We start from the raw sequence: 23,715 nt of genomic DNA, 5'->3' as shown, positions 1-23,715 counted from the left end.
CTTTCAACCCACTGTGCAAGAACAGGTCTATCTATAGCTTTCAGAAAACAAAAAGCCTCCATGTTTGAAGTCTGCTCAGAGATGACTTATTAGGGAGGTGGGCTGGAACAATTTTCAAGGAAAAAAAAATCAGCTAGGAAAGAAAAACAGAACTTTTGAGCTTTAAAGAAGGAAAAAAAGAAGACATAACTAGCTTTGAGAACACACAATCCAACTCAAAGCTCACAAACAAGAATTAAGGATACTCACCATCTGGAACACGGAGATTTAGCAGTCTACTGCCTACTGCAAAATGGACCCTTTAGGGCCTTCACGTAGCTTCTGCCCCTCATTTTAAAGGGTCATCCCCTGCAAAAAGCATGCTGGAAAAATGATCTCACTGAAGGGAGAGTCTAACAAAATACAGCTTGGGGGAAAGAAATGATAAAAAGAAAAACATTGGGGGGTTGTTTAGATGCTATTATGAGATGCCTGTAGGCTTGTCCTGTATTTGTGTGCCTCTGGTTTTTGGAGTAAATTGCTTTTCCAAGTGTCTTTAGGGGAAATTAAATATAAACAATTAATAAACATTGGGAAGATTACTTTTAAGTGTTCTCAGGAGGCATTTGCTATGATTTCTATTATTTCTAATAAAACAAAGGGTGGGAGTGAGATTTTGTTTTCTCCTGTATAGGCTTTCTGTGGAAAAAATGATAAAATAAATAAATAAAACTTTTTTCTATCCCTCAGTGAAATTCACATGGAAACATCAGTACTGGAAAAGCCAAGAAAGATTCAGAGAACAAAAATGGAAATATTATTCCCATTTTTAAGAAAGGGAGAAAGGAAGACCCAGGGAGCTACAGGCCACTGAGCCTCAACTCTGTGCCTGGGAAGATCATGGAGCAGATCCTCCTAGAAGTTATGTTAAGGCACATATGAGACAAAGAGGTGATCTGAGACAGCCAGCATGGCTTTACCAGGGGCAGATCTTGCCTAACCAATCTGGTGGCCTTCTATGATGAAGTGACGGCATTGGTGGATGGGGGAGGAGCAATGGATGTCATCTACCTGGATTTCTGCAAGGCCTTTGACATCGTCCCTCACCACAACCTTCTCTCTAAATTGGAGAGGTGTGGATTTGAAGGATGGACTGTTCAATAGGTAGGATTTGGCTGCTGTATGCAGCCAAAGGGTTGTGATTAATGGTTCTGTATCAGGGAGGCCAGTCACAAGCGGTGTCCCTCAGGGGTTGGTCTTGGGAGTGGTGCTCTTCAACACAGAATCATAGAATCGCTAAGGTTGGAAAAGACGAACAGAATAATCCAGTCCAACCATTCACCCAATGGTTCTCATTAAAACATGTCCCTCAACACAACATCCAAACGTTCCTTGAACACCTCCAGGGTTGGTGACTCCACCACCTCCCTGGGCAGCCCATTCCAGTGCCTGACCACCCTTTCAGAGAAGTAGTATTTCCTAACGTCCAGCCTGAACTTTCCTTGGCGCAGCTTGAAGCCATTCCCTCTATTTTCCTCCTATGAGGAAAGGTTGAGGGAACTGGGATTGTTTAGCTTGGGGAAGAGAAGGCTCTGGGGAGACATCATTGTGGCCTTCCAGTACTTGAAAGGAGCACATAAACAGAAAAGGGAACAGCTGTTAATGAGTGTGGAGAGTGACAGGACAAGGGGGAATTGTCTCAAACTGAGACAGGGGAGGTTTAGGTTAGATATTAGGAGGAAGTTTTTCACTCAGACAGTGGTGAAGCACTGCAACAGGTTGTCTGAGGTGTTGTGGATGCCCCATCCCTGGAGGCATTCAAGGGCAGGCTGGATGTGGCTCTGGGCAGCCTGGTCTAGTGGTTGGCGACACTGCACACAGCAGGGGGGTTGAAACTCACTGTGGTCCTTTTCAACCCAGGCCATTCTATGTTTCTATGATTCTACAATTCTATGATTCTATTAAGCTTATATGTAAGGCTTATTTCAATTGTTTGATACAGTTTTATAAGATTCTGCTAACTTTTACTACAGAGATTTAAAGAGTAGGAAACAAGTAGAGTCTACTTCAGGAGTTGGACTTTTTAAGCACTGGTAGAATAGGAGTGAGTTTTCTGTTTGCAAACCATTTTGATGTCCTGTTTGTTTTTGCTTAAACTGAATCTCAAGGCTTTTATGTAACAATATAAAAAAATCACTACACTCTCACTTTCTACGGGAAACTACCATTCTTTCTAAAAAAAAATCTACAATGCTAAAACACTAGGTGTACTTGAGATACAAACTTGAATTCATAAACAAGAAAACAAAGTACTTCTTGGCTACTGAGCCAAATCCAATAATCAGAGTCAGTTACTTATCTTCAAAGGAATTTCAATAGCAAGTTTAACAACTAAATTATTTTATAGATGTAACTTCAAATCACCCATCACTAAGTACAGATCATCTATTTGCATAGAAGTTCTCTGCTTAAAAAATGAAAGTGCTTCATAACAACCTTTCAGGTATAAGGTACCTGCACATTGTTACTGACTTTGGTAAAGTACTGCTAATTTACACCAGATGGAGAGCAAACCTGAACTACCAAGGATCTCCTGCACAAGATGGAACCACTTCAGGTTGAAGAGCCATCAGGAACAGAGTGTTACGAAAGAACCTGGCAAGGTCAGTACTCTTTTTTTTTTCTTTTTCCCATAAAACAGGTACAACAACTCATCTCTTTTGTCTTTACACTGCGCTGCTGTCTTTCTTCAGGTAATCCTATTAGGGAGAAGAGGAACTTCTAAGAATTAACTGGTAGTTTCTTAAATATAGCAAAAAAAAAAAAAGAGTTCTTGCATAGCAAAGACAATGGCTGCCCTACTGAAAACTTCCCAAGAGTTTGAAAGACTATTAGGAGAGTAAAATAAATAAATAAATAAATAAATAAATAAATAAATAAATAAATAAATGGAGGTGACTCCTCTAAATTTTGTACATACCTTGCTTGAAAGAGACACCTGATGGAAGATGAGTATGGAGGTGCTTAGTGTGAAGGAATCTGGATATGATACACCTGTTAATGGCTTGATATTTTCCAGGCTATTTTGTGATTGGCTCAAGCAGAAGAAGAGCCTTCTTAGGACTTTTTCACATTAGGGGTGAAAAGGCATCAGGCAGGTTCAAATCAGTGTTTTAGAAAATAGCACCCTGCTTCTTTCCCTTTTATCCTAGCCTACTTTTCTCTCCAACAAACAATGTTTTTTTGTCAACTGTTAGAGAAACTACAATTCAGAACCTACCTTGTTTTTGTAGTGCCAAGGATATTTTAGCAGAAAATGTTCAAAAACCCCAGTGTTTTGAATGTTTCTGTGAACATCTGTTTCATGCATGTGTCTGGGGAGAGAATAGTTTTGTTTGGGGATCGCTTATGTCATGGGGGATGGGAAACTGACCAGGGTGTGTTGAGTGTAGCTAGGGGGATGCTGGTGGTAGTAGTGGTTCTTTGGATCTGTACAGGTGAAAAAAGAACTCACTGAGAACATGACAGTGATTTGATGTGATAGCTACTAGTATTCCCCAAAATATGAACCAAAAAGAATCAAGGTAGTGCTCTGGGTGCTGCATTAGCAGAGGATAAAAATATTTTGCTGCTTCTTCTATCTTAATTCTGGGCCAGAGTCTGAGGGAACGATACTCTGGTAAGGGCATTTATGCAACCCAGAGGAGACCTCAGATCTGGGCCCTGCTCCAAAGTATAGATATGATAGAGAAAGCATATTTCTGCTGATGGGGTAGGTGCTTTTGGAGTTCAGAAGAAACTGAGCAGGGCATCTGAGGTTGGGGCATAAGCATCACAAATTACAGTCTAGATGTTTTTATCTATCTATTTATTTATTTATTTAGTGACTTTAGTTCCAACTTTTATTGTATCCCCTGTACCTGGAGACTGCAGCACTCTTTAATTTCTTGGGGAAAGATAATAATGTAGGTTATGAGGTGCTCTTGCATGATGTTGATGGCAAGTGAATATATAATATTCTTACTTGACCTTGCTGATGGTGCAATACATTGGTGAAGCAGGAGGAACATTGGGCAAGTGGTCAAAAACTTGTGTTCATTCTTTTCTTTGGATTCTGAGTTGCTCTATGGCCTTGGGTGTATGACTTCCCCTCTTCTCTTTCTTTCAGCATGTTTCTGCTGGAGCACTAACAGCACCTAGCACTGTGGGGCACCAATTGCAGCTGAGCTTTCTAACCACAATCGTATCACATAAGGCAAACTTATGAATTATTTCTATTGGTTGTCTGATTGAAAACAAATTTATTCTAACTCTTGTAGTAGAATGTCATTACTATTGCAAGGAAATGGAGTTTCTCCCAGCTGTGCAAAACTGGTGACAGAACTAGGGAGCTTTGAACTTCCCGTAAATTTGCAAATGCATGAATTGTCACTGACTGGCAAGTAGAATTTTTCTTCATAGTTTTTGTGGGTGAAATTAATTCCTCGCTGTTTAGGTTTATATAACTATTTAATTTGAGGCTGATGTAGAGGGCTTAAAGAGTTCACAGGTGTGTGATTGCCCATTTAAGATGGGGCATGTGTTGGTGATGTCTCCTTACACCGGGAGTTTGGAGTTACCGTCAGAGTGGTGCGAAGAGGTATACCAACACTACTCTCAGTGGAGCATCATCTGCTTTCAGGAGTGTCTTTAGATGAATAACGTCTGGTTCTGCATCCTTTAACAGAAAGTTGCATGGTGTTTCCTACCTTCTGTAAGGTCAGAAAGATCGTAAGTCAGGCTTTCCTGCTGCATCTCAACACTTCCTGTAATGCCAGACAGAGGGCCCCAGACTCAGCTAATGATATCTTGAAACCTAAGACTAAATTAACTTTATGTCAGTGCAATACTAAAAAGTGTGTTCTGCATATTTCCAGTTTTCCAGAAATTCTCTTCTGTGGAGGGGTATCAACATAGCTTGAGTAGGACAACCTGCCTGCCAACTCATGTTACTCACTTACCTGCTCTCTGGAAAAATGGTTATCATAAGTGTAAAAGAATGCTTAGTTTAAGAATAAAAGACCTATGGGATAGTGCTGTCAGTGCCTCTCTCTTTGGTCCTTCCTTCCTTCCCTGCAATCATTTCCAAACTTATCCATCTTATCCGATTTTTTCCTTCTAGTACTTGAAGGGAGCAGAAGGGGGAACGGCTTTTTATGAGTGTGGATAGTGATAGGACAAGGGGAAATTGTCTCAAACTGAGACAGGGGAGGTTTAGGTTAGATATTAGGAGGAAGTTTTTCACTGAGACAGTGGTGATATGCTGGAACAGGTTGTCTGAGGAGGTTGTAGATGCCCCATCCCTGGAGGCATTCAAGGGCAAGCTGAATGTGGCTCTGGGCAGCCTGGTCTAGAGGTTGGCGACCCTGCACATAGCAGGGGGGTTCAAACTATGTGATCTTTATGGTCCTTTTCCACCCAGGCCATTCGATGATTCTATGGTCTTCAGAAAATCTGAGTAGGTAAAAAATCTAAGCGACTGAACGGGAAGAAATTTGGAAAAAAAAAATGGGTGCTCAGATAAAGAAAATATTGAAATCAAAATTGAACTAAAGAGAGAACACAGTGATAACTCAGCTACATTACCTGAAAGAATCTGAGCTCTGTTGTTCCAAAATCTTTTCAAGTTTCCCATGTTTTTCAGCATGCTTAACTGTGTTGGATAGCACCTACTGAAAGAATTCTCGTAGTAGGGCATTTCATAGCAACAGCAGCAGAAAATGAGGGAAGAGCTAGTTTGGGTTTCTTGAGTGCCTCTATTGACAAGCCAGCAGCCAGCCCTGCTTTCTGCCTGGGCCCTGACTGTCCATACTACATATTTGAGGGTCAACCTAACCCCCTTTGTGGGTCAGTCCTGGCAGAGATAGTGGTTGTCTATAGTGTGATTTGCTCCATACTCTTAGAGGGTTTCAACTCATTCTATTTCAAGTACATCCTAACAGAGCAAGAGTCATGATCTCAAACTTAGCAAGGGAAATTCTGGGAACAGCTGGGCTGGTGGCCAAACGAGGCTGTATGTGAGCTTGAAGAGGACAGTATGAGTTTCATCTACAGGGACAAAAAAGGCGTTTGTTCTCTTCCCAAGTGTACAAATGTTTCACTATTACCCCCCGCCTAACACAAGCCCAGCTTTATTTCCTTCACTCTCTCATGATTATTGCTTTTAAATTCTCCTGACTTCACATTACCACATGAAGCTCAGATGGCTGCAGCAAGACAGTCTGTTCTGAAGTACTCACTAAAAAAATCAAAGGTGTGAGATAGTGCAGTGTGCTTCTGCCCTGAGGTTTCTAAAATCATTGTGTTTAACTTGGTCCAGCTTCATGAAGCTCCTTGGGTGCCTGATTATTCAACTCCTCACTTACCCTGCTAGGAAACAAGCACTGAACTCGTTAAGAAAACACACAAGAGCTAGAGCATGCCTTCCTCATCAGGGATTTGTCTGCATGAAAACAGGCAAAAGATGCCTTGCAGCAATAATGCCAGTGGGTACCTTTAAAGCTGATTCTTAAGAAAATGACTTTTTCAAGCAACTATACTCTCTGTCTACCTAGGGGTGGTAGTGTCCGTCAGTCTGTCCTTCCTGTGTAACCCTGAAAGTCCCTGGAAAACTGAGCACAATATGACAGAGAGGAGAGGTCTCAGAGACTATTATAAACTTCATTAAAGGAATGACTGATAGTGAAATCACTGAAGAAAAGGCTACTAAGCTCACCCTTTAGTAGACATTAGGGATTCTGCATGGAGAACGAGACATCAAAAGTGAAGCATCACCAGTTTTCTCTGCTCTCCGAACAACTTGTTTTTAGCTCTGTTGGACCTGAGTGAGACAGGGGAAGGACGGATTTAATTCGCCCGCCCTGGCAAGGGAATATGCTTAGCCCCTGACATCATTATAGATGAATCCCTCCAGAGATATTAAAAATGGAGAGCATAGTTCAATCTTGGTGGCGTCATGTCCAGAGGGCCAGTGGGAGAAATCCTCCTTGCCTAGTTAGGCTTAAAGCGAAACTTAACACGAGGAGGATGACTAAAGTGCATTTAGAGCGAGTGATTTATGTAAAACTATAACCTTTATAAAATAGGATTAAGTGCCAATGTGCTTACATTTGGATGGGGAACGCTTGTTATTTGCCCTGCAAGAGTTATGGCCAATAGGTCTCTGCAAACGGAGACTGAGGGAGAGACAGAATGTCTCAGCTGCTTTTTCATTTTTTTTCCTTCTCTTTCCTGCCCCCCTTCTTCTTTCATTAAAGCTACACATCATATGAAGTGGCACCAACCTCAGAGAGTCTCTGACAAAACCATTGCATGAAGCCTCAGGACAGAACTTGCTGCAGTTCATGTTCTCTCCCTCTGCCCTTCCTCTCCCTGCCTTTTGCTTTCCTAGTGTACATCCAATAAGTCAGATGAAACTTAATCTTGTTTGCTCTGTCTCTAATTCTCTCTTTCTTTCTCTATTCTCCTTTTCTCTTGCTGCTCTTCTTCCTTGTCCCTCCTCTGCCCTCCAGCTTCAAGTTGTTTTATGTTGCTCTAGAACAGCAGCACTTTTTAGGCTTACCTTTATTCTTTCCTGTTTCTGGCCTTCTCCCTTGGATGCAGATCAATAAGTGCAAACAGTGGGCAAGGGAACATCAGCGGAATAAAAATGAATTGATGCAGCTCAATCCCTATTTTATGCCTCTTAAATTGTTGAATGGGCTGATTTTTTACAGAAGTGATGTGATCAGAGCCGAGGGAGCAATTCTGCTTTTTGCTCTGAGACCCACAGATACTGGGTAAATCTCCTCAGAGACCCAAATGCTGTCTTGGTGATGGATCCCTATTCCAGGAGGTACAGGCTGTTGAGGAAAATGATCCACTGGTCAGTGATGATAAGTGGGGAGCTAATTTCAGAAGGCTCCATTTGCTTCCCCCTCCCTGTCCATATGGCAGAGTCTTGGGTACCTTGGAATCTGCTTGGGATTGTTTTTCAGGCGCTGAGTGCACAAATCTATGAAGAAGAGATCAGTTCCTGCACCGTTAAATTAGTTAAGGAAGTGCTTTGTTGCTGTCATGTTTGTTCCTTTTTTAAATAAAAATCTTGTTTAATTAATAGACAAGGTGTTCTCTAAATGCTAAGACAGGGACTTGAGACTTGTATCTGTATTTCTGTGCAGAAACTTCCTCATTTTCAGTGCCTTCCTCTGTGGAAAATGGGAAACAGTAACTACCTGAAATGATGGAAATGGGGAGTTCAAACCACTTAAAAAATAACTACTGACCAATGAAATCTGACTCTATCCATTTCTTGGTTTTAGGAAAATCTTCTCCTTCCCATGCCAGTGGGAGAACAGAATTATTGGCAGACTTTGCTTTTCACATCCGCTGCTGCTATTTCAGAAGGAAATTGTGAGTATAAATCAGTTGGGGGCTCTGATCCAGCTATTCTCTTTTTGACTGCAGATTGTTATGTTTTCCTCCCTATGAAATAAGAATTAGATTCGTGGAAATGCCAAGCCTGATTCTTATCATGCTCCAGTTTTCTACTGGAATCGTTGCAATGGTTTCTGCGTTGTTGCTGCTGTTATATATTGGGATTTATGAAGATAAGGGTCAGTGCAATAAGATTCCTCAATATTAGCAAGAATAATTAATTTCTAGTCTGAGCCCTAACATGACATATGCCAGTTATTGATGGATGAGTAGCAAAAGTGGCACAAGCTTTGTTCAATTTGAATTCTTGCTTCTCCAAACCTTTTCAATATACTCTCAAAATTTAGCCAGGAGCTGTAATGTTACATTTCTGCAGTGAGTCCGTTCTCCCTCAAATTTTTCATCTTGAGTTAATATGATTTCTTCCTCAAAGAGTTACCTGCAACTGTTAGGATTGGGAACATTGATTTGCTCTTGAGACAAGGTGTTCATTACCTGGCTTTTGCAGATTTCCAGCCCTCCTGCTCTTGACTAAACTGGTCAACTTCTAACAGCAACTTTTCTTCCAGTCGTTCTGTTTTAGTCCTGAAGCTTAGAGCACTGCATCAAGCAGGGAGTTGGGAGAGTGCAGAGGCAGCTAAACTCTCCTTTTCCAACACCCGAGACACTTCAAATTAGTTTGGTTACAATCTTACTTGAAAGCTGCTGGGTCTGTTTGGGTCCAAATGGTTGTCATGTTTTACAGATGGATTATTCTAAACCCCTGGAGGGGGGGGGGGGGGAATTAACAAGAGGAATAAAGTTGAAAACCACTATTGGCATAGTGACACCAGCTTCACCTACTCAGTGGTTGCTGTTGTATAATGCAGTCCCCATATACGATGCATTACCAACTTCCAATATGCAGTAATATTTACATTAGCATTAGGACACCATCAAGCCTTTACTTATCCACATAGTTAAAATTGTTATCTGTATATGAACCCCAGAGATGATATATCTAGTTGTCAGCAGTGACCTGATGATAATAGCAGTACAATTTAGTTACAATATACAATATCATTAATCATCCAAATGTAGCATAAACAGAATGGACCATTTGCTAAGGTCTTGTCAGGGGTGGAAAGAAGGTCCCTCACTTATAACAGCTGTATCTGCTATAGGCTTCCCTAAGGAAAGGGGCTGGCAGAGATGGGGGTGAAGGGGGCAGGATGAAGTGGGTGAGATCTTCAATCGAAATCAGAATCACCTTCAAGGGTGGTACATGCCTCTATTTATTAGCATTATGCTACATATGCTAATGGCAGACTGTACACTATTTCTGAGCATTAACATCTGCTCAAAGCAACAGACTTTCACTTACAGAAACTGATTTAAACTCAGTGAAGCAGATAAACACAGAAATCTAAGCAGGTGGCTGCGACTGAAGGAAGAATTCTCAATTCCTGCACTCAACCGATGAACTTCACTAAAACCATAATTAATATTCAGATAACTATATTCCGACACATAGAATAAACAAGATCATTTAAAGGATGCAAATGTCTACCTGGGATGAGGGGAGGCAGGGGCTCAGGTTTGGAATACAGAGTGGTTTGAATATAAATCCAAACATTCCTTTTTTCATACTGCTGCCTTTGATGTTAGCAAGAGGACGTTACTGCATTGTTCAGAGGCACAAAGTGGGAACCAAACTTTTAAACAAGCAGTTTGTGGGAAGTAATAATATAAATGAATCTTTGCTTATAGAAATGACCTTTTAATGACAGTGCTGTTAAGTTTGGTTGCTACTTATAAAACCATTGGCTTCCATTTGGAAAACTTTGTACATGCAAGATACAAATAAAAGAAATCCTTTTCTTTTCAGTCACACTTGTTTGAGTTTTGTGTTGAGCATGGATAGCTGTTTCCAAGTGAAGAACTACCAGCGTTTCATCCCCAAGATAATATTGCAGAAACAAAACTCTATCCCATTTCTCTTAAATTCCAGAGTCATCTGAAAGGATGGATGCACTTTAAATCTAATCTGGTTGAGTCTGAAGCTTTGAGTGAAACGTTAAACAGGGGTGAATTTTGCATGGATTCAGATTTTACTGCAGGTATTTGATCTGATTCCAGAGGTACTACTTCAAAAAAAAAAAAAAAAGTGATATTTATTTTCCTTAAAGAATGGACATATATCCTTACTCTCAGTTCTAAAAGGCATATTCAAGCCTTGTGTGCTCAACTAGAGCTGTGGACTGGTATTTCCTTGGTTACTGTAAAGAGAGTCGCTACTCAAGGCTCTATTGTGCCCTCTGGATTACATTTCTCCTCCATTGACTAGCTGCACAAATTTGGATGGAATACATACTGCAGATATGGTCCTAAGTTTTCAAGAACTGTGGATCAGATCACCATAATGATGAAATTGCTTATTATTGTTCATTACATGATGAAATGAACCACAACAGGATTAGAAAATCCATTGGGTGGAAAGTGGTGAGAAGCTGGCAGAATGTTTTAGGGAAGTACTGAATGCATTTGCCCTGTTCTCACCATTTCCTAGGCATCTTCTCAAGGCCGCTCTTCGGTACAGAATGGCCTTGTATGGCTGTAAAACCAGTATGGCTGTACTTAAGCTATCAAAAAGCAACATTTTTTTTTCCTTTCTCTTTCTTTTTTTCCCTTTGTGCTTTCAATGTTTGCATTATTTTCTTCTGTAACTCCAGAAAGTAAAAGCTTTGTTCTGAAAGATGAGACTTGTGTTCACTGCATTCCAGGAGAGGATGATTGGCAATGAATAGCAAGTAAAGCAAAATTTACAGGATAATTTTGAGACCTGACCCTGAAAATAACTACAAGCACCATGTGCATACTCATATAACCAATTTGCTATTCTTTTTTTGGTATTGCTATCTCTTCCAGTTTCTATAAGCATAGTGAGCTTTGCTGTGCTTCATCACAACCAGATCTGGAATGTGTGAGTATATGAGAATATCAACTTTCTTTTTTTTAGATACATTTTCCATCCTGTGTGTTAACTGAGAGAAACTGAATCTTAATTGAACTATTTCAAAACAACAAAAATTAAGGATCTCAAAATGTACTGTTTTGAGACAAAATATTTGAATGTTTTTTGTCTCAAGATTTTTCATGCACAACTTCTGAAGGTGTTTTCTACTTTTTGAATGCATCAGAGCCAGCAATAAAGCTCTATTAATGTTTAAACTTGAATTTCCTGCTCTCTTTGAAATAAAAAGTAGCAACTTCATGGCCTCCCAAGATCTTATGCCAACTCTCTCTTCTGTGTACACTGAGAATCACAGGATGCAATGACATCACTCTAATCTTTTGGGAGTAGCACTAGCATAGCAGATATCTGTAATACTGTGAAAATTAGAAGTTTACTCCTGCTACTCTACCCAATAGCATTTTTTTCCCCCCACATACAAGTCCACTTAATTTGTCCCTATGGATTTGGAGAATGGCTTAGATTGGAGAGAACCTTGAAGATCATCCAGTTCTAACTCCCAGTCCTGGATATTTGATTCTGGATATTGGTGTCTGTTGAGTGTTTTGTGCTGTGAATCTTCAGAAATGCATGGGCATATTCTGCCCATTATATGCTCAGCCAAGACAGTCAGAAAGTCTACTGGCTTCAACTGTGCATGATCAGACCCTAGCAGGGAAGGATAATGATATTATCACTTTAAAATTACTAGCTTTCATATGTTTCCAAATTTGAGAGTATTTAAAATGATTGTTAGAGGCATGCATGACTTTTTGAAAGTTTGGTTCAAAAGGATTTGTTACTTCTGAATATTAATAATCTGGAGAAATTTTTAAGGTGAAATTACTAGGCTGTTGTGGATTTCTTTTTTTCTTTTGTGTTTAATTGTATGCATGTGAATGGTTTCACTGACTGCTTTTGAGGGGTGAGAAAAGAACTGCCTGAAAAAGAGTTCTGTAGAAAGTCACAAGGGGGAAATGAAAAGAATGCCTACCAATCTGTTAAAAAAAATAAAATCGCCCAAGTGTGTGGTATCAATTTCCAGGGAAGAAAAAAAAAGGGTGTTTTCAAGAGCCCCTAATGCAGTTCTAAGTAAATCTTCACTGCCAGTTTAAAGGAATAATACGTCTGAGGAAAAGCAGATCGAACGCACCTGCCGAAGAAGGAGCCTCCCTTTGGGTAACAGGGATGCTGCTATTCTCCTCCCCACAAGCAGAGGGGAGGTGAGATGGTTGCAAAGCAGTTGGAAATCTCTGCCTGAGTAGTAGGACAGCTGTACCAAGATGTATAGTTATTACAGACATATATATTGCAAATAAACCCAACTGGAATCAGGACATCAAAAGACTGATGCTCTCTCCCAAGTATTCATCCTTTAAGTACTGTGTCTTTCTTTCTTTCTTGTTTTGTTGACTGCCTATTAGTGTGCTAATCTCTTGGGGGAGATTACTGAACAAATAGCTGTTGGACAAAAATAATGACAGGGAAGGAAAGCATGAAAAAAAAAATGTAAGAAATGAAGGAGGGGGCAGTGACAGTGGAAGCAGAGCTGCATAAAATCACTTGCTGCTGTAGGGCTGAGGGAGGGCAGAGAGCCTCATTTCCCAACGGGTCAATGAGGAAGGGATCAGGTCCTCACAAAGGGTACTCAGCATCCTTGCAGGATGTGTTACTGCCTGCCCCAAAAGGAATAGAAAAATGTAATTTCTGGGTGCAGTAGCTGGCTGCTCTCAGTTCCCTTCTTCACTCTTCTGTCAGGGGTAAGGGAACACTGTCCCGGTGAATGCATCAGATTAAAGCAGGGATTCTCAAGCTAAACAGCCCGAGTGAGAATCCGGGATAGACTCATGTTCTGCAAGGACCTGGCATGGAGTTACATGCCATGAACTGCGGACCAGCTGCAGGGACCTCTACCAGCTCCCAGTTCAGCATCCCCAGCCCTGTAGCTGCCCAGCCCCAGCCCTACCAGAGGCACGGCTCAATGCGAGGCATCCAATTTTCCAGCTAACTCTTTTAGAAAACAAATCCGTTGTCAGCATTACGTGTCACACAAATATTGTCGCTTCCCAAGAGGAGATGTTTATCTGTGTTTGCCTAGGTTTGCTTTTGAACTGGACATTGAACCCGTTTCCACACAATGATTAACACCAGTGAAAGGGCAAACAAAGGGAAACAGCTTGGCGTAGGATGGTTTGTGGGGGGAAAGGAAAAAGAAAAAAAAAAAAAGAAGAAGAAAAAGGAAAAAAATCCGTATAGTCTGATAGTGCCACAGTCAAGGGAAGGCATTCTGTAATCTGGGAACAGTCCTATATATAGCAATATGCCTGAGTGCCTCTGGGGAGCTGAAGCACTTATAAATCTCACGTATTAGATGGAGGCAGAGCGCAGCACTTTCCCTGTTCATATGGAGGTGGCTGTTTCTAGTGGTTCTTGTGCATGTTGGAGTAAGATGCTGATATGCCAAGATGCAGCTTTAAGAGAAATCTTTATTATTATTATTGTTATTCTCTGTATTGTCCTGGCCTCTTTGGCTCTTTCTTAATTTCAAAAATTTAATTCAAAATTTAATTTTTTAATTTTCTGTTCTGACTGTTTTTTTCTTCATTTGGGGACACTAAGAGCAGGCTGTTCTCTTGATGACAAGACCTGCACTTTTTTTTTTTTTTTTTAGTCAGATGATATTTGTAGGGGAAGAACAGCTTAGCAGGAAGGAAAGCTGTTCACAGATTTGGGGTAAATTTGGCAAGTTGTTTCAAGCAGGACAAAAAAGGAAAAACGTCAAAACGTGGATTATCAAAAAAAAAAAAAAAAAAAAGTTTGGGGGATTAATTTCCCTGTTTTAAATAGCCCGTTCTTGGTTTTGTTATTATTTTCTAAGGGTATAAGTGCAAGATCACGCAAAGTGAAAGTGCTCCAAAGCAAAATACCTTGAAATACATATCAAGTTATATATATATATATATATATATACATACATATATGTACATATATATGTATGTATCTAAGATTTTTTTTTTTAATCAACTTAGCCTAAATTGTTGTGGATTTTTTTTTCCTTTCTTTCTTTTTTTTTTTTTTTTTTTTTTTTTTTTTTTTTTTTTCTGGTTCAATTGCAGAACCAAAACCCAACCAAAACCCAACCCCAAAACCCCAACCAAAATCTCCAGGCCAGACTTCAGCACCTTCTGGGACAGCTGTAGTTCCGATTCTCCCTGGACTTGTAGTCCCCGGGTGACGTTGCCATCTCTGACAACTGGTGTGCACTATGTCTTTGGTCACCTCATCAGGCCTCTCAGAACGGATCTTCCCCACACTCCCCCGTCCCGCCCCAGGCATGCACAGCACCTTGCACAGAGGGGACTGCGATCGGTTCCGACCTGAAGGTGTCACTGCTACGCTGTGAATGCTGACACCCGCCAACAGCCTTTCCCTTAACTGCACGGTGGCTGCACTGCAGTTGCAATGAACATGCAAAAAATGGTAATAGGTATTGCAAAGTACAGTTTTAGCACTTAAAAGACACCAATATATTGACCCATTTGTGTCGATATTTATTCCTTAGCAACTGCATTACATTGGCATATAAGCCCCTATCTAGCTTCCATTAAAATCAGTGACAAACTCCCATTGACTTAAATGGTGCAGAATAGAGCCCTAAATCTTTAATGTACTCGTGTACATGTCTCTGTTTTTTTTTTTTTCCTAGATAATGTAACCACCACAATGTAAAAATACATCTATTATGTGCACTTTACGCAAATATCTGTAAATGTGATGGTAATCACCCTTTCATATTACGTGCTGCATATCAACAAGTTATTTCTACTTAGGGAAAAATAGTTCTGAAAAAGTTCCTTCCCAGAAACGCCAATGTGCTTCTGTATAGAAATTCCCAACTAAACCTTTCTATAAACATATACCACTGCTATCTCACACAAAGAAGTTCAATCTGAAGGATTCAGTTCTTACTCAGTCACTGAATGGAAATATTCCTCAGTCCCTATGCATCCCCTGATTAACAGCATCAATTGGGTTAAAATAAGGATGGCAAACTGAGTGCTGCCAGTGGGGATGCTAGATCCTTTCCAACCTTGCTGTAGCATGGCAACAGTTAGGACCAGGTTATGGAGAGTTTTACTCATTGTAATCAGCTGCTGCTTCTCAAGTGCCTTCCCTGATGGTTATTTCTACCCAGTGGCAGTGGAGAAGTCCTCTTAGCTGCCATGGCTTCAAGGATTCCTGGGGTAGTGACATTGGACTGTTGCCTAAAATGGCCCTTATGGGCAATACAATGGTGGAAAATCCTCAACAGGTAAGAAATTGACAGTGTCACCCTTCTGCCAGCTGAGGGTTTGATCAACTTGAGGTGAAGAAATGAACACTCAGAGCATTCAGATGGGGTGAGGAAGAGCTGGAGTGGCAATAAGGGACCTGCTGAGGGAGTGGTGTCCTGGGGTGTCTGTCAGCTTTGCCAGGTTAGCTAGCCAAGACTGAAAGCCACACCCAAGACCATTCTCACTGCTGGCTCCTGCCTGGGCACCTAAACCAGCTGAGACAGCTGCCAACCACGTCAGTGAATGTCTTGTTGGCATCTCCTCACATTTTTCCCATCTGGTGATAACTAACTGCTGTATCTTGTTCCCTTGTCACAGCACTTCCAGACAAGAGGTGTCTTTTTGTCCTCATCTCTGCAGCTTCCATCATAGGAAGCTCCTGGCTCCAACAGAGGTGACACAGGGGACAGATGTAGCCCACAGCCAAAGCACCCTGTGTGATACAGAGCCCACCTTATGTGGTGCACTTAATGGTGCAATTAATGCAGTGAGGAGGCTACTGTCTTCTGTCTTTACTGCTTCTATCTGCTGTCTTTCCCCTACCATGCAGATTTTCCTTCTCCCTGGAAGCCACAGGACTGTGCTGGGCAAATGCACTGGGCTGCACCCTTTCATCCATCCCACTCTGAAAGGAGGAAACAGCCATAGCACAACTTGGAAGATGGGAGTTAGCATGCATTAATCCTCACAGGAGCAAAATCTAAATAGCTAACACATATTAAAGTCTCACTGCCTTTTCTGCCTGAGCATGTTACCTGCTGCTAATCCCTACGGAAAAGATTCTTAACTAGACACTGGGAGAGAAAACAAAATAAAACTTGAGATGACCTGATCTGAAGCTAAGATGCTTGAGGAGGGAATTAGGGGCTCAGATTACACCACTGATGACCCTGATGCTCTCCTAACTGGCAGGTTTCCTATCGTCCTGGCAAGCAAAGGCATAGAAAACCATAGCTCCAGAGTACTGACTCATGCTCCTCTAGCAAACTCTCTCTGCATGCACCAAATCCTCACTTCAACCCCACAGTGCAAGCAAGGAGCCAGCAGGCTTGTAGGAGATGACTGAACTTAAATCAACATCCTCAGTGTATGTTTTTTGGGTAGGCTTTAAACTTGTCCCACGAATCGAAGAAGCTGTGTTGGCATAAGGGCTCCCCCACCCTCTTCCCCTACATAACTGCGTCTAAACTTATCTGCAGAACTGAGATCATTTTGGAGCGTACAACATACACATTCAGCTGCTGAAAATCTTCTGGGTCCTGGTGACTTTAAGGTAGCTTTCATCAGGTTTGGCTCTGGACCCTGCTGTTGTTCTGTAGCTGCATCTCTGATTATTTGAGCGGCAGCATCTGGGAAGGGAGATCAAAAAGATCCCCATCTGTCCTGGTTCAGAGAGAATTGGACCTGATTCTTCCCCACTAGTCGTGTAAGTAGTGCTGCTCTGCCAGCCTGTCCAATGCAATAAGGGATTGCTTGCAAGGAGTAAAGGTGGAAGAAGAGGATGTCAGACAGCCCCTCCTGGAAAGATTTATAAATGCACCATAACCGACTTCACAGGCTCAGTGCCTTGGAGAGTAATTGAAAGAGATGTTCCATATTGATCTTTTCAGAAAGTTCAGTTTGTCTAATCCATCCCCTCCCCAGAGCCGGGTGAAAAATGTTTGAATTTGTAGTGCTGGGTTGGGATTCTGCTCTCTGTCATCTGGATGTAAATGTTGGGAGGCTCCTCTGAAGTCCACACAGGTTCCATGGTGTAAGGGAAGGCAGCAGCCAACCCCAAGCCCAGAGAAAGTGCCCAGGTGGTTATATAGCTGGGGTTGGCTTGAGGAAACCCATTTTTTCTTGCTGCAGGTTTCCAGTGATTTTATAGGATGGACATTGTATATCCATGTTGTGATGTGAATGCCAGGGATTTATTGTGTGAAATATGGAGAGGAAAGATGATTTTGTGATTAGGAAATCAGACTGGTGCTTGTATAATCTGTGTTTAATTCCCAACCCAGCTGTAGATTGCCTCTCTGTCCTTGGATAAGTCACTTATGCTCAGATCCATAAAGCTATTTAGGTATCTAACACCCATTGATTTCAATGGCAGTTGGGCTCTAAGTGCCTTTAAGGATCTGAGTCTTAATCTCAGTGCATCTCAGGGCCAGGAATCAAACCTATAATATCACAACATAGTATTTCTTTCTTTTCTTAGTGACCGTGTGCTTGTCTCTGTTTGGAATATGGTAGGTCTGTATTTGTCTGTACAGTCTCTAGCACAGTGTGGTCCTGATCTCAGCTGTTGCTGGAAAAATACAATGCAAATGAGATAACAATTACAGAAGGAAAAAAAAGAAAAAGAAAAAAAAAGAAAAAAAAAGGAAAAGAAAAACACTGAAAGCTAAACTGCAACAAAATAATCTAAGAAATTTAGTGTTACAGTACAGCTTCGAATGCACTCTTGTGCTTTGAAGACTATTAGCAAAACCCACGTCTTTATCTATGCACTGATCTCCTTGGTCCTGTTAAATTATTCAGCCCTTTTTGCCATCCTTCCTCAAAACATCCCAAATATTTTACAGGTGTGAATTAGGCTTTGAATCATATGTGGTAAGGCACAGGTGTTTTACCTTGCTTGCTTTGCAGCTCAGGAAACTGAGTCACAGAATTTTGCCGAGAACAAAAGGTACATAAGTAGACACTTACTTAAGTCTCAATATGGCATAGCAAGACAATAAATGGAACTGACCCACTGTCCCTTTGTTTCAACTGGAATTATGAGTAACACAGCTTTAACAGGGATTTCCAGTTCTGCCCCTCTGATTGCTAAAGCACTGTATTCTATCTATCTCCTACTCCTCTTCTTCTCCATGAGGTTTGTTCATCTAATGAGAGCATTCTTCACTCTACAACTGTTCCTCTGCCTTGTTAAGAGCAGATAATGTGTGGTTCTTCATGGGATTTTATGCAAATAAGAACACATAAAACTGAGCTGCCACAGAGAACAAACTTTTGGAGATTTGCAGATGGGTCAGGGAGCCTTTCTATGTGAAGAACTTCATAAACTTGGGCCAGATACACCATCGGGTGTCTGCCACTGTCTGCACAGCATTAGGACTGCAGTTGTGCTCTTTGCTGTCACCAGAGAGATGGAGAAGGGCTGGAGAGTTTTCTCCAGACTAACTCACTCTGCACAGAAGATGTGGAGAAGTTCCTCACTTGCAGCCATCAGCTGGGGCTTGCAGGGATCCCAGCACAGTGGGATGTAAGCACACTTAGCACAACCAGTCTCAACCAACCTCAAAAGCTAAGCCTGCTTTCAGAAAGGCTCAGGCTCTGCCGTGGGTGAGCACTGCATTCTGATGTCTGAAGCACAGCTTCCTCAGAAATAGACTATCCTTGATACTCACACATTTCTTAAAAGCACACGTGCCTAAACTTGTGGCATTTCCCTCCTGATCTTTGGGTTTCAACAACCCCAAGGGCTGTGTCCTGTCTGTGGAGCCAAAGCAGGGAGTCAAAGCATGATGGCTGGGGAGCAGCGAGGCTGAGCAGAGAGAGAACCACAGAGACATCCAGTGCTTCCTGGCTGCAATAGTTCATAGTATCCTAAAAAGGCAAGAGGGTTTTGAGGGGATGCTATGGCCTTCTCTTAAATCTACCATTCAGTACAAAGCAATTCATTCATTTCCTGAATTAAAAGGAACCTTCAAATGCATAGTGGTGTTGCAGAACACCTAACACTCGCCTAACTGGGATGAAACGGGGAGAATTGTACCAGGAGGAGGCCATTATCCGTATCGTATCCAGGAAAATGGGAGCAGTTCCACCTGGCGTTTAATTCATGTGAGTGTTGCTGATAGGTTTAAAGCTCTTCTGGTTTTCTCAAGTCTGTGGGGAAAAACCAGCAACAACCAACAACAGATCTTTCCAAATAAATTAAGGGACTTTCTTCTGTCTGCTCAGTTGCCCCACCAGTCACATCCCTACCTCTCACTCCTTCTTTTTTTCCCTTATAAAAAATAATCAGAGCAAAATAAATGAGTGAAAAGCCAGCATCTTACCAAAGAATCTTTGTGGAAAGGTTTAATTTCCTGCCCTGCTGTTTTTGTGTGTGTGCGTGTATTTTTCTTTTTCCCAAAGGAAAGAAGGAAATAAAGAAAAAAGCAATGGGAGAAAAAATAAGGGGAGCTGAGAACTTGACAGCCAATAAAGAGAAGCGAATTTGAAGAAAAGAGCGGCCCATATATCAGTGAGTACATTTTCCTTGAACCGAAAGGATCAGCCACCTCTATACAGATCTGGAGGGGTGAGAAAAATATAGAGCAGGCAATGCCAGTCAGAGAAACGAAGTTTGGCATCCTTACACCCTCCCTTCCAACTCAGAGCATCCCCATACAAAGCGCAAGCAGCCAGATAAAGCAAAGTAAGAGGGAGTGCACATGGCTTGTAATCACAACAGTTTACAGCAAAAGGATCTTCTGGGGGGTCTTCTCAGAGTGGAAGTGAGGGGAGCTGGGTGATATCCCTGACTGTGTGGTGTGGAACCCCAGTATCATCCCGAATGAGAAGGATGCTCACCCACAGGATCCTAGAAGCGGGTGAGTGTGTGCGACAGAACGGATAGGAAGGAGCCACAACGTGGCAGCATTGTATCTGGTGTGTGGAAGAGACAGCGAGTGTCACGCCAGGCTGACCTTGGTCCTGCCTATATCATACCCGAGCTGATTTATTAGGAGAGGGTCAGAGCTGAAGGAGATACCCAAGGAGCAAAGTTTGTTCACAGGTAAAAGCGCCTCAGTAGTTCTCCTTCACTAGAGAGGAGGAAAAAGAAGGGGGAAAAAAAGCCTAGCGTGGTTTGATTATTATTCACCAAAACAGGCTGGGCTCCCTTGAGCAAGAATCTGGCAAAGCTCTGCCTGTTAGGCAGTATCTGTTAACACAGTGTGTGCGAGTCCAACAAGGGCTGATCCCTGATACTTCAAGTGAATGTCAATTTGTTAACTTTCTGGAAGACCTCAAAGTTCATTGCAGGGAAGGATTTTTTACCCATATCAGGGATAAGAAACACAATGACACATTGGATACCTGAGTTTCAGAAATCAATCTCTACATTATGGTGTCCAATTTGAAATGTCAGTGGCAGTGGGGAACCCCCTCCCCAAAGCACTTACACAATGAGCATACAAAGCAAATAGGCACTAAAAAAAGTGTCAGCCAGATTTAATTTTTCTCTAGAAATGACTTGCTCAGCGTCTCTGGAGTAAACCAGCAGCTGAGCTAGGAAAAAAAAAAAAAAAAAAGCCAGATCTCCCAACTCCTAGCTCTCAACAACACCATGATGGAGCATTATATATAACCATTGGAAATCTCAGACCAGCCTCAGGGTGGGATCCAAGCAGCATGTGCAACTCTTTTGGGCATGAGTAGTGCACCTTAGTTTTGATTCTCTGTACCCCTTAGATAGACTGACTCCTACCAAGAGGAAGAAAAAAAAGAAAAACACATCTGAGTTGTGTAATTTGAACATGAAGTTGACATAAAAATAAGGGCTTCAGCATCTGGGCTTGGTAATGGAGGGGAAGGGGGAAGAATTGGAGGGAGGGTGAAGAAATAACAATTTGCTGCCACCTGAAGTATTGTTTAACGCTTTGCTTAAAAACGCTGACAGCTTCTGCACAGCTGTACCCACAGCACAAGCAGCCTGCTGGCACATTGATAACGTATTAAGACGAGCGCAGATCTGGGCACAGTACAAAGAGATGAGAGCTCCTCACAGCTGAATGAAGGCAACGCACAAAGTAACCGTTACCTGGCAAAGGCTCATTTCGATGCCGACATCTTTTGTTTTGATTTCAGATCAAAGGGAGGTTAGGTGGCTCAGGGCTGGCGCTCCAAGCTGCGTGGCTAACTTATCTGTGCCACGCAAGCAGGCATCACATTGTCTGCTTGGAAGTAGAGAAAGACCTGAAACACATGAGGGAGGGATGAGGAGACAAGGGGAAAAGGCAACAACAGCTCCATACTGAGGAGCCCTGCAGAAGTACAATTAATAACCACCTTCCCGCTCTGCACAAGTCTGGACACAAAGTCCTGCTGCTTTCAGTCTGGAAGTCTCACTCTGGGTCCAGACCTGAATCTGGCTCTGCTCTTCGGAAGCTCTGACTGTGATCTCCTCTGCTTCTGCAGCCCTGAGAATGTGTAATAACCACCTTGGTATAGAAAATACCGTCCCTGCATGCTCTAGAGCATGCTGGTATGAAGGTGCCTGATACTGGCATAGTTTTATCTTCCTTCTGCTATTTGCATGTATGTGTTCATATATCACTTGAACTGTTTTTATACAAGTATTATAATGCCCCTAACAAAGAAGTTTTGCCATCTTGGTCATGCTGGTGCAAAGCAGGGCAGCTTTTCTCCTTCAGTGGACCTAAGCACTGTACTACAAAGCATTACTCCCTGCCAGTTTCTGCTGACTTCTCAGGAATCTCAAAACATCTTTTGAGAGGGTCTCTGCATTCCTCTTTGTGCCATGAAGGAGAACTGGGACCCAGGTTAACAAGAACGAAGGCAGCCTTACACTATTTTCTTCCTGAGTGGTGCCCAGCATTTTGAGATTGAGAGACAGAACAAATAAGTTACCAAGGCAATGGGAAACCTTAACATACTGAAGAAAGATGTAAAATTGCAGCCAGAAGCCAGACACCACTGCTCTGAGGCAGACTCATGACATGCCCTGATTAATCTGCCTCAGTTTCCCCTGATTTGGAGGTGTAAGAAGCTGCTGGCACTGCAGCTCAGCATGAGATAGATCTTACTGTTGAGATTTCTGATATGCTGCTGGATGATCTAGTGTATTATGCAAGCATCAGTGTTGTGCTGGAATCAAATAGAACGGCTTCACTGCTGGCCCTCCTGGATCCCACACAGAACTGATTAGTGTGGCATCCTATCCCATCTCAATCTGTGCATGCTGCACAGGAAAAGAGAGAACTCCAACCCTATTCCTCTTTTCTTCCCTCTAAAACAGTGGGACAAATCCTGATCTCATTTATAGTGCAGTAGTCCTGAGAGAAATTCACAGGAGTTGCTTCCTCCAGATCTACATTGCCATGTCTCATACATGGCTACTGTGCAGGGAAAAGTACTGAGGGCTCCTTTATCTTGACGACACAAGATAGCTCAATAAATGTAAAGTGCATGTTACATAACAATAGAATAATCTATGGTATTGAGGGCTCACAGATCCTGAAAGTCTTTTCTGCTTGCAAGGAGGGGAATTAAATAAGGAGAAAAATATATATTGAATAAAGTGCTTGTTGCAGAATATTTTTTTTAAATACTGAACTGTGAAACCTAAAGTAGGGCAATACCCTCCCTTTCAACAATACTTTGACTTCCTACAGTCAGCAGATGCAATATGCATAGGATTCAGAAAGATCCCATTAAAATTCATTAAACCGTGTTTCCAGCTATTTAGTAAATTTTGAAGAAAAGAAACCTATTGCCTCTTCTGCTCCATACGATGGCCTCTTTGAATGTAATTAACCCTTCATTCATGGGTCTTTCTATCCAACTAATCTCCCACCCCATGCCTTCCGATGCATTTTTAATACCGCAGCTAATACCGCCACCTAAAATCCTCCAGCAGTCACTGTGCAATAGAGCTCTTTGCACAGGCAAGGTACTGTAAATCTCCATAAACAGTGCTTGGATGAACAGCAAATTCAGATAAGTGATGTGTTCTTTTTCATGCCTTCCAGTTACAAACGGGGGATGCTCTTCATCCTTCAAGGTAGATTTTTATCCAGTTACAATGTTGGCTTCCTATCTGCCCTGGAGATTTAGCCAATGGACTGGGCAATGCTGAGTAAGAAGGGCAGTGAGGAGGGGCAGGAGGGCATTGATAAACACAGAGGCAACAAAGAGAAGCCTAGAGAAATGCACATGCAAATAAAACTGCAAAATTAA

The 23,715-nt window shown here is 41.9% G+C and overlaps 1 protein-coding gene across 14 annotated transcripts in view; it reads right to left on the bottom strand.

The window, feature by feature from the left end:
* CELF4 (CUGBP Elav-like family member 4) overlaps nucleotides 1-23,715 on the bottom strand; it is a 725,820-nt gene that overhangs the window by 684,089 nt on the left and 18,016 nt on the right. The gene's annotated exons all lie outside the window — the stretch shown is intronic.

The sequence above is a fragment of the Gallus gallus genome, chromosome Z (genome assembly GCF_016699485.2).
Source record: "Gallus gallus isolate bGalGal1 chromosome Z, bGalGal1.mat.broiler.GRCg7b, whole genome shotgun sequence".
In the NCBI taxonomy this organism is placed as follows: domain Eukaryota; kingdom Metazoa; phylum Chordata; class Aves; order Galliformes; family Phasianidae; genus Gallus; species Gallus gallus.
This window is presented reverse-complemented; position numbering and strand designations above follow the sequence as displayed.